General features: G+C 42.8%; 1 long non-coding RNA gene across 2 annotated transcripts; it reads left to right on the top strand.

The window, feature by feature from the left end:
* Positions 1–3,937: 3,937 nt before the first annotated feature.
* On the top strand, positions 3,938–7,593 carry LOC142046124 (uncharacterized). Of its 2 annotated transcripts, none has more exons than XR_012655058.1 (2): positions 3,938–4,101; positions 7,033–7,593. It is a non-coding gene; the product is annotated as an uncharacterized LOC142046124 (long non-coding RNA). The 2 variants fall into 2 exon arrangements; XR_012655057.1 differs by having other exon boundaries at positions 7,030–7,593.
* The last annotated feature ends 4,454 nt before the right edge of the window (positions 7,594–12,047 follow it).

Here is a 12,047-nt window from a genome sequence, read left to right as displayed (position 1 = left end):
ATGGCATGTATACACTTAATCAGAGAAATGGGACATAGGCATTGAGTCCAAACCTTGTTGAGATATAAACCCTATATTTACAAGCTATGTCTGCAAATATAAGTATACGACTTCTGTTTCAAACCCAGGGAAGGGAGGGAAAACTGTCATTCTCACTAATGACTGGTGAAAGTGCCACCTAATTTCATTTGTTTTGAGCTTGCATGTGCACTGCTACAGCACGATCACTTACATTAAATGCTCAGAGTTACAGGGAGCACAAGTGAACCAGCCACATGTCTGAAGAAACTACAACTTCACTGATTTGGTATAGCATACACTTGAACTGAAAACGACTCGATCAAATAACAGGCTTCTAATGAAAAAAACAGAAATGTTGATTCTCAATCATGTTTATGCTTTGCCCACTAAGACAATGGAGGCAGAAATTAAACACCTGGATTGCTGGAGGGGATGCTGGCACACAGTTACCAAGGAATCCATTATTGGTGGATATAGTGCCAGCAACTAAACTCATCCGTTCTAAACATTTAATCTTTTTCCAAAGTCCACTGACACCAATTAGTCTTTCCATTGCCTCTGGTAGGCTCTGGATCAGACCTAGAGCATGGGACTGAGTGGGACATCTGAGTTCTGGGTTCTGTCACAAACTTCCTGGGTGACCTTGTGCAAGTTGCTTAACATCTAGAGGACTGATTCTCTACTGCTTGCATCTTGTTTAGTCATTAAAACCATGCAAAGAAAGTGTAAAATACTAACAAATCAGAATTCTCCATTCACACAAATGGTAACATTTTGTTCTTTGCTCTTTTTGCACTTTGCATGCATGTAAAGGATTACACAAAGCACATGGCACTGGAGAATCAGACTCTATCTGCCTCCCATTATCCTCCTGTAGGATTAAGACTTTTTTTTGCAAAGTGCTTTTGAACTTGTCTGCTGAAAGGTGTTAACAGTGTGAAAATAAGCCACAAAAGAGCAGCTTACTCCCTGAGGCACCTAATGGGCAACATTCTAGACCTGAAAAGTTATGGCGAAAGTAAACAAGATATTCATATTGAACATGAAGCAGACATGGCTATTTTGCTCTCAACCATAGCATTGATAAAAAGTTATTGGCAGCATGTTTTTTTTTGAGTAGTTTTAAATATTCTATGCAAGTGCTACCTAGATGACTGGTAGAAGTGAGTATTTATTCCTCTGCAAGGAAAAGCGTCTGAGGGAGTGTGACAAATAGAGAATGATCTCACTTCTTGTGCTAGAAGAGTTCCCCTGCAGGTCATCTTTGAATGATTAAGGATGATGGTAGCTGCACTGCTGTCAGAACAGAAGAATATATGCTGCGTTGGGTAACATAATGTCAGATCTCTAATCTAAGACAGTGATAAAAGGAGATGCAAGCAAGAACATCCAGTAATGTAGATTTTTTTTTTAAACCAATTACCCAAGGTTCTGGACCTCTCTTCTAGAAATTGATTTATGCTGCATGTGTGGTCCAAGTGCTGCAAAATTCCTATGGTAACTAGAACATAACAGCTCAGGCCAATTTCTAATGTGAAGTTTCTCAAGTTGAAAGGGACTTGAATTATCTGCCTATAGTTTGGTCTCTTTACTGAGCCGCAAAGTTCAGATCTGGATCCAAAGCTTAGCATAAGAGGTAGACTGATTTGGGGTTTCAGTCCTGGCTTATATCCATCATAACTGAAAACTAACTGTTAATATCAAAGATGTATCAGATTGGTTTGACAACATACAAGGAAGATGGTAGAGATGAACTGTGCATCTTTATATTTAAATATATCTTTATATTTAAATATAAATATAAGGAGCGAAGTATCATCATTTCATATGAAATGATGATACTTCACTCCTTATATTTATATTTAAAGGGGATGATAGTAGGTGCTATAATCTGCTTTACACAAATGGAGGCAGCAGCAAATGTGAGGAATATATTGAGGAGCTATTAAAAGCTGCTGTCTAAAGTTAGTTACATTTGTAACGAAAAACAAAGGGGTTACAAATCAAGTGGAATACCCCAACCAGCATCACTATAACACCTACTGCACAGTTGCACAAATATGTCCCTGTGCAAACACTCCACCAAATGACTTATGAACTGTGTTAACCCTTTCCAGCTACCTATATTATGTTATGATTCTCTGTACCCAAAGAAGAGCCATATACTCAGTCTAAATTACATTTTTATTTTAGATTAAAAGAATCCAATGGATGGAGAGCATGGTGGCTCTGCAGTAGCAAGCAGCATCTGAATGGGATCACAAAATGCAGCCTCTGCAAACTTTAAGATGCACTACACAAATTGAAATTATAGCAACTACTTGCAGCACAACTGCAAAAATGAAGAACAAGTTTAGTTCTGCTACCTGGGTCCCGTATGGCATATGAAGAAGGCCCCTCAGGTATTAGGCCATACTCCACCTTCTAAAAACTATTTGAAGTGAGGTGAGCCAATGATCACGAAGGTCAGTCTGGTGCAATAGTTCTGACTTTTTTTTCTTTATTAAAGCATCAAGACAGACAATGAGGAACAGTGATATTGAAACTGCCTTTGAGAATGTCACAAGCTGAGAAGATAAAATAAGCAGTTATGGCAGCAATACAGAATGGAGCAATTAATTAGTTGGAGAAGCCAGGATACTTCAGGCATCCATGAACCGGGGGTCATTTCAAAAAGAGGATGCCATGGAAAAGATGCCAGGGCAGAAATTGCAGGGAAGGGAAGGAATAAGGCGCTTGGCTATCAGTGGGCAGAAACTACAAAATGCATCTTTGTACCTCCGTTAGTAAGGCATACCCTAAAGTAAATAGGCAAACTCATAAATTATTGGGCCAAATTCTGCTGATATGAGTTGGTGTAACACTCTTGAAGTGAATGGAGTTGCACCTGCTTACACCAAGATTGAATGTAGCCAATTATTTCTAATATAACAATACTCCATCTTTGTAGGAGTGAAAAGCATTATACCAGGGGAAGTCAATAGGTGGACTGAAGACCAAATCCAGACTACCAGATGCTTTTGAATGGACCCCAAAAATCTTTATTTACTTATCATTGTTTTCTCTGGAGTCTGGACCTTGACTATACCTTGACCAAGAAATTTGGACCTTAACAAAAAATAGGCTACCCTGCACTATATAGTGCACCTGGGGGAGTTTTACCAGGGTGGCCTTGTAGTTATGGCACTAGTCTGAGATTCAGGAAGTCTGGGCTCAGTTCCTAACTTTGCCTCAGGTTTCCACCTGGCTTTAGGCAAGTCATTTGGTCTCTCCATCCTCAGTTCCCAACCTGTAGAACCTTTTGTCTTTAGACTGTGAGCTCTTCAGGGCAGAGACTGTTTTGTACTATGTTTGTACAACACCTCCACAATGGGACCCTGATTTAGGTGAAGGCCCCCAGTTGCTACTGTAATATAAGTAATAATTAGTATGCATCGTTCTCATTTTACAGACAGGATAGATTATGCATAAAGTGACTTGTCAAAGATCACAAAGCAATTCAATGGCAGAATCAACAACAGATTCCAAGTCTCCTGATTCTCAGTCCTTTTCTCAGCTCACTAGAGCACAGCTGCTCCTTATGTAACATCTGAGTTCAAAGAGAAATGGCTGATTTACAAAGGTATCATTTGAATGTATTTGATTTTATTTCTGTGGAGGGGGAGTTACCAATCTAAAAGCAGCACTTGAATCATTTACATTTTAGAAGTCACAATTTGCCAACAAATTTCAAAAGTTGTATGTGTGAAGTAATCTGGTTTCACTGGAAAACATAGAGCAAGTCATCTTCCCAACCCACTGAAAACAGTATCAACTGCTGTGCTTCAGAAGTTTTCCACCCAGCAACAAGATGATGTCAGTGGTAAAGGAAAGTGACCAATCAGAGGTGAGAATGAATCTGTCTGAGCAAAATCATAGCACTGTTTCCTAGCAAAGCGAGCTCTCCTGTGGAGTGTAAGGGCTCTTTCCACTTCCCTTGCACTTGCAGCGTAGACAGGATGTCTCCAGACACTGAAAATGTACAAAAGAATGACCATACATTTGACATCATTTGCATCAAGACAAATAGACATGGGGGTGGTAAGTGCTGATTCAGGCTTCTTAGCAAGCTGAGGTTTGCAGAGCACCCGGGCAATGCGATAAACAGGGCTAAAAATATTACTTTCAAATAGTGGTGTCTGTAAACAAAATACGCTGTGATATTATGCAACTCCTGGCAAGTTAACTGTATTTCCATGCTCTTAAAACATGGTAATTAGATGTTTGCTCTCTTAGTGCCTCTGCAACATGAGTACTCTTACCGTCCCCTGGCATTTATTTGTATATCAGTTGTATTTATTCTTTCTGAGCATTGCCAACCCTAAGGATTTAGAAATGAGCCTGCTCTTTAAAAAAAAAAAAAAAAATTGGGGCTCTTACTTGCTGTCTGGCTTTTGAGCCTCTTGTGCTCACATTTTCAAGTTTTCTCCACAACTGTGAGGGCTAAAAATTATTATTTTAAAATGAAAGTTGAGATTCTTACAACCACAAGATTCCAGGAAGTGCAGCTTTTAAGAAAAGCAACAAAATCATAAGACTATCAAGAGCTGGCCAACACAACCAAAACAGCAGCCCCCTTGCAGACAGCCACTGATCTCCGCAGCTTAAAGAGACAAGGCAAAAGGCAGGAGAGGAAATAGATACAGAAAGGTGAAGTGACTTGGCCAAGGTCACAAAGCAGTGCAGTGGTGTTTCCCTGTCTGGTATAGATGAAGCAACTTACTGGTCAAAGCAGACCCAGAGGGCAGAACTGGAGGCATGGCTAAGAGGCAAGCCAAAGGTGAGAATCAGGAGTTCAGAGGCAGGCAGGGTCTAGGGCTGCAGCAGAGGCAGCAAGGGCTAGGGAGGAAGCAGGGCTGGCATGGCTGTAGGTATGGGCTTAAATGGTGAGCTCTTGGTTCTTCTGTCCAATAAATAGGGCCCTACCAAATTCACAGCTGTGAAAAACACATCGCAGACCATGAAATCAGACCTTCCCTGTGAAATCTAGCTATTGAAAGGGGGGAGAGAAGGGCAGGAGGTGGGGGCTCCTACTGTTCACCAGGCTCCAGCTGCTAGTCCACCACACTGGTGAGGGACAGGACTTCCCCTGCATGCCTGCTCTCCGGGGTGAATCAGACCTATCTCAGGGCACCTCCCCTGGCCACAGGAAGGTCTGCAGTTGCTCTGCCTTTAGAGATTAGCTCTGAAGACAACGCAGAAGTGAGAGAACTCTGTGATCGTCCTCATGACCTTTTTTTGGTTTGAGACCCCCATGGTTATAACACCATGAAATTTCAGTGGTAAACATCTGAAAATGTGAAATCGACAAATTTAAAAACCCTCTAACTATGAAATTGACCAAAATGGACTGAATTTGGTAGGGCCCTACCTACCAATCAGGGAGTGCAGTCACTTAGTGTGGGTTTATTGGGCCCAGCAGAGCTGCCAGCGCACCTAGCCCAGAAGTCGCTGAGTTCTTGACAAGTGGCACAACTGGGAAAAGAATCAAGGTGTTCTGATTCCAGTCCAGTGCCCTCCACTAACTATTAGACTTAACTGATTTTAATGAATGATGGCTCCATGCTCTTGCTTTGGTTATATTGTGAGATCTACCATATGTGACTGCCTGAGGGGGCCAGTGGAAAAATCAGTTGCCTACCAGAGATGGACATTAGTGATATTGTACTAGAAATTCTGGTGATACTGTGAAGTAGTTGTTTAAAGGTTGCATCAGGTATTTGTGTAAGAACTTTTCAAAACCCAATACTGTAAAGTGTTGTCATTATGTGGTTTTGTTTCAGTGAAAACAGTCAGGATTTAAACACTTCAGTTGTATCTTTTGCAACATGCATACTTTGAAGAAAACACAAGCACCGCTGGGTCCAAAGAACCATGTTTACTAAACATGTAGGGCCCAGCTACATCTATATGCTACTGCTCTGGCAAGATTTCTGGTAGCTTCTGAAAAATAGACAGGGAGGACCACAAAAGGGTTAAATTATTTGAAGGTATACTACTCAAATCCTGAACTCTACACTTCCTCTGTAGCTCTTACAATGCAAACACAGCTTTCCTAGGCATGCGAACCAGAAAATTAAATTCATTAGGCTACTTCTAAGCTGAATAAAATGTTAAAATATAAAGATTAAACTTCTTAATGAAAGCAAATTTATTTTTTACATGTGACCTCATTTTACTGTAAACTTCCCAATGCACTACACCAAGATTTGCAGTTTAGGACAGAAAGATAACCTCCTTTAGTCCACTCAGTGAAATTTTTAGCTATATTCTTTTTCCTATATGTAAATTGTCATGTGCCAGAAGTGATCAGAGAACAAATACTTTTCTTCAGACTGGGCATATTTGCCTTTCCTTGTGCACATGCAGTCCCCATGAACAAAAATTAGGGTGTCTTCACTCCAGAGTTCACCTATGTCTGGGTATTTGGGTATGGGAATCCAGGTCTGAGCAGCTACTGTAACTGACATTGTAAGTCATATCCATGCAGCTGCATCCACACTGGCACTGCACTAAACCAGGTTAAGCACTAGGTTTTCTGGAAGCATATCCCAAGCATATTAGCACGCTGTGCCACTCTATGAATTGTTTTTCAATGTATTGTGGATAAAACTTGTTGGTCCTTCCTGGACTCCTGTGTGGAAGGGTTCTTAGTCAACCAACCCAGTAACCTAAATCAACTCTGTAGCCTCCATTCCAGCTGGTAGCAAAGCATGGCTCCAGCTCAGGATGCTTTTTCTTCCCAATAAAAGGGCTGTGACATTAATATGAACTGTGACTATATAGATGATTGTTGCAACCAAGGTCATATAGTGGCGTCAAATCTTATACAAAGGAGGTCAAGTAAGGTGTCTATCGAAAGGTTGTAATTTGCTGGTTAGTATTATGTTGTCTGTACGTGTATCATTTTTGTATTTGAAGTTATGAATATTGGCTATGTACTTGCATCTCAATGTGTTTGATTCTAAGGAGCATCAGTGAAGCATTTAGCCAGCTTATTGAGAAGGGACTCTTCAGATTAAGTGCCCGATCAAGAAACACTTAACTGACAATGGACCTTGGAAGACTCCAAGCCACATCTAAGAGCCTTCCTGGGAACATTCAAGGTAGCATGTGAGCAATGGCTGCTCTACCTGTAAAGAAGTGAGTCATGCATGGACATGTGACTTGCCCTTGTGATTCCAAACTCCACCTTGCTGCTGTGATTTTCCTCAGTAAGAACAAAGGGGTGTCCTTCCACCTGGCAGAGAACATAAAAGGCCCTGGAAACCCCTCCATTTTGTCTTCAATCCTGCTTCTTATCTCTGGAGAAACTTTGCTACAAACTGAAGCTCTGAACAAAGGACTGAATGACCAAGCTGTGGATGTACTCCAGAGACTTGATTTGAACCAGCAGTTTATTCCATCACTGCTACAAGCCTGAACCAAGAACTTTGCCATTACTGTATGTAATTGATTCCATTTAACCAATTTTAACTCTCGTTGATATTTCTTTCTTTTTTATGAATAAACTTTTAGATTTTAGATTCTAAAGGATTGGCAACTGTGTGATTTGTGGGTAAGATCTGACTTATGTATTGACCTGGGTCGGGGGCTTGGCCCTTTGGGATTGGGAGACCCTTTTTTCTTTTACTGGGGTATTGGTTTTCATAACCATTCATCCCCATAAGGAGTGGTATTGGTGGTGATGTAAGGGAACTGGAGTATCTGAGGGAATTGCTTGTATGACTTCTGGTTAGTCAGTGGGGTAAAACCGAAGTCCTCTGTTTGGCTGGTTTGGTGCCTTAATAAAGGACGCCCAGTCTTGGGCTGTGACTGCCCTGCTCTAAGCAATTTGTTCTGAATTAATACTCTGTTATGTCCTGCCAGAGGCCGCATTGTTACAAGGGCATTAATGCAACACTCATTTCAAGAAAATCCAATAAGACAGGGCATGAGATGTGATGGAGGGCATTTCAGCAGCGGCTTGTTGCCCTAAGAAGGGGGTGGCTTATCTTGGTGGGGAGATCATGCAGACAGGGCAGAGCCAGCTGTGCAATTCCCCTGTGCTGACCTGTAGTTATGGTGTAGGACTAGGGTTGTCAACTTGGTAATATTTAAAAATCAGACACTCCAGCAAGAGTGCTGGACCCTCCCCTGCCCCTTCCCCTCAAGGCTCTGCCCACCCTGCCTCTTCCCTTGAGGCACCGCCCCAGCCACACCTCTTCCCCCATTGCTCGCGGCTTTTCCTCTCTCACACCCCTCTCCCCCCAGGTCAAGAGGGACTCACCTACGGAGCTGGGACTGGGAGCCGCAGCCACCTGGTGCAGGTAGGAGGTGACACCAGCTGAGTAGAGGCTGGCATGGGTGATGACCCAGTGCCTCCCTGCCTGCAGTAACCGGACTTTCCAGTCAAAAATCAGGCACCTGGCCACCCTCTGTTGGAGGCAAGCATAGAGCGGTGGGATTACATCATGCAGACCTTGGATGACCAGCAATGGCTCTGGAACTTCTACTATATTTAGAGGAGATAATTCCCCAGAGTCCTCATGCAGCATATGGTAAGAAATAGAAGGTGGACAGACTTCCCTTTGGGCCCAGTTTTATGGGGTTCTAACTGTCCTCGACTGTCAAGGAAGCCAGTAGAAACCGGGGACACTCAGCACTTTGCAGTGTTAAGCAAAGCAGTTAGCAGGATCAAGTCCTTAGAAAATCAGACCCTTACATTATGACATCTGTGACAGCAAGTGGGCATAATACAGGCACTGGGTCAAATTCTGCTTTATTTGCAGCTTTGCAAATGTGGGAAATAAATCCAGATTCTCCCCGAGTAAGTGAGAGGAAAATCTAACCATTACTTTTATTCTGTTTTATGTGAAAAGCTCTGTGTGATCTCACTGGGCTCTGTCCCAGTAAAGCTGGTCCTTGAGGGGGGTCAGGCATTCACAAGCTCTGCTAAAGAGAATGCACTAGCCCAGATCCATCTGGGGATGAGTGATTGCCTAAGTAGTGAGGAAGTACTTAGTTACGTTACAGAGTTTATGTGGACTTAGACCAGAAAGGGCACAGGGAAGAAGCACCTGGGGAAAATACCTTTGGGGAGCTGGCAATGAAATTATTACTAGTGGGATCTCCCTCAAGAACAGAGCTCCCAGGGAGAGGGAAGTTTCTAGAGGAAGGCTTCTTGGGGTATCTGTTGAGGGAGCACCCTAGGAAAGGAAATTAAGGAAGAAGAGTGCTCCTAGGCGGGAATGGAAGAGCTATGAATGCCACATCTCAGCAAAACCTGGTCCTTATGGAAAGATTTCACCAGGTAGCAGCAGGAGGGCCAAATCAGAGAAATTGATGTTGTTCTGAGGAAGGGTTGTCAGGGTTGGTCCTCTGGAGACCTTGACCCAAGAAGAGAGACCCTTCTCCTAGTGATGACAAAAGCCCCTGACTCCAGAAGAGGGTTCCATGTAAAGAGGACTTCACTTGTAAGGGATCTGGCTGTAAAAGGAGTTGATGGACTAAGGTTAACTCGGACCCTACCCCACTCCAGCTAGAGATGCTGAGGTAGAGGCCTGTTTGTCTGATTTGCCTTTGGGCTAAACAGACTAGATCGCTGAAGAAGCACTGTTCAATATACATAAATCTCAATGAACTTATTGAAAGCCCCCTGGGGAAACTGAGGTAGAGATGAAATTGTGGCACTACACTGGCTGCCAAGAGGTGCTTCCGGGATGAGGGCCCCCCCCATTACATGCACTCTCAGTTAACTGGTCCGGGGTCTCAATGTGCTGCTTCGATTAAATATATACATACAGAAAAGCACCCTCAATGAACCACCACAGGCTCTTGGGCTGATAGAAGTGAGGAAGGCTAAAAGAGAAGCCCATCCCCACTCAGATTTTAAAATAGTTAATTAAGCACTTGAAGGGTCTGAGTTGTACTTTAATTTCCTAATATTTTCTTCTCTAAAACGGAGTATAGTTTGTGTGTTTCTGGGACTGATAATGACTGGAAGCAGGCACATCTGCTGAGGCAGCCTAATTGCTGTTTTGATCACCCAGCCATGACTGGGCATAAAAATATTGTCTGCCTATGCAAAAAAAAAAAAAAAAAAAAGCCTGTGACCCTGCAACCCAGAGATGGGCAATCTGTCCCAGACTGGGCCCGAATCACTGGATAAAATCTCCCTGTGCCCATCAAGTCATATGTAAAGCACTGTACATTTACATTGTGTCTTAATCTCTGTTTGTAAAGTCCTATGGCCTGTTCTGAAGAGTTTGACCTAAATTAGAGGAAGGATGGTCCGGTGCTTTAGGGTGGGAGTCTGGAGACCCAGGTTAGCCTGCTCTGCCCTGTGTGACCTTGAGCAAGTATAGCCAAATAAATATCGCTTGTTTCAGAAATTGATACAAAAACTTATATTTCAGGATTTAAGCCAATCGGTCACTATTAGAGACTAAGATGAGATCTGATATGGGGGGCGGAATATCCTACATCCTACTGTGGGGTTCTTATACCTTTCTCTGAAGAATTCAGCACTGTCCACTGTTGGAGACAGGATACTGGACTAGATGGACTTTGGGTCCGATCCAGTGTGCAATTCTCACTCAGGCCAGGTCACAAACAGGTTTTGTACTGGTATAGCTCTCCCCACCCATGACTGAAGAGGTGTTAATGGACCACTTCACCTCGATCGGTCCCTTGAAATGTGTTAATTATGCTAAACAGTCTGTTCCACCTTGTATTTAGCTGTGACACTCTGAAGAGAAGAGCTTGAAGCTTCCCTTTCACCAACAGAAGTTGGTCCAAAAAAGAGATTACCTCACTCACCTTGTCTAACATAGGCCTGGCCTTTGCTAGAAAATTAGGTCTGCATAACTAGTCACTTGGGGGTGTAAAAATTCACCCCTCTGAGCAGCATAGTTAAACTGACCTAAGTCTTCTTTCAACAGACCTATTGCCTCTTGGGGAGGTGGATTACTTACACCAATGGACACTACTTACTCTGCCAGGAGAGAATCTACACTGAAATGCTGCAGCAGTGCATAACACACGAACTAGGGGTCACCCAATGAAATTTATAGGAAGCAGGCTTAAAACAAAAGGAAGTATTTCTTTACACAACACATAGTCAACTCGTGGAACTCCTTGCTAGAGGACGTTGTGAAGGCTGAGACTATAACAGGGTTCAAAAAAGAACTAGAAAAGTTCATGGAGGATAGGTCCATCAATGGCTAATAGCCAGGATGGGCAGGGATGGTGTCCCTAGCCTCTGTTGGGAATGGGCAACAGGGGATAGATCACTTGATGATTATCTGTTCTGTTCATTCCCTCTGTAGCGCCTGGCATTGGCCACTGTCGGAAGAGGGGATACTGGGTTAGATGGACCTTTGGTCTGACCCAGTACGGACGCTCCTATGTTATGCTGCTGTAGCATTTTTAAGTGTAGACCAGCCCTTAGAGGGCCAATTTGCCAATAATATAAAGGCACAGGTGTAAATTACACAAAAAGTGGGTGTAAGTCTGTCAGTCTGAGAATCTAGTGGAAGTCCTAGGCCTCAATCTCCATCGAATTTTGTTTGCCTTCTGGTTTCTGAACAGTTAGGCTGTACTTGGGTCATATTTTTAAAGCTTTTTTGTGTAACTATGAGGACTAGAAATGTGCTTTGGGCGGGGGTGGGGGGAGAGGAAGATGATGAAAGCTAGTTGATGGTCTCATATAATCATGACTTCAGGAACTGGGACCTTAACAAAAACATAAAATATTGCAAAACTTGCAATAAAATCTCAAGTTGGCAATACTGAGTTATGTGTATGCCATCTGTAAAAGATTCTATCTATTTCTATTTAAAATAATAGATTCCTACTGTGATGGGTTGGATCACAGAAGTCCCTTTGGGAACTGCCAACCAATGTGCCAAGACTACTACTGCCCCTGCTTTCCCTGCCAGCTTGGAACTCCAGCACCTTGTCTTGTTGAGGTAGACACGCCAGTATGCTCCAACACAGACCCAGGG

The sequence above is a fragment of the Chelonoidis abingdonii genome, chromosome 1 (genome assembly GCF_003597395.2).
Source record: "Chelonoidis abingdonii isolate Lonesome George chromosome 1, CheloAbing_2.0, whole genome shotgun sequence".
Lineage (NCBI taxonomy): Eukaryota > Metazoa > Chordata > Testudines > Testudinidae > Chelonoidis > Chelonoidis abingdonii.
Note: the sequence above shows the minus strand (reverse complement) of the source record. Positions and strands in the feature narration are given on the sequence as shown.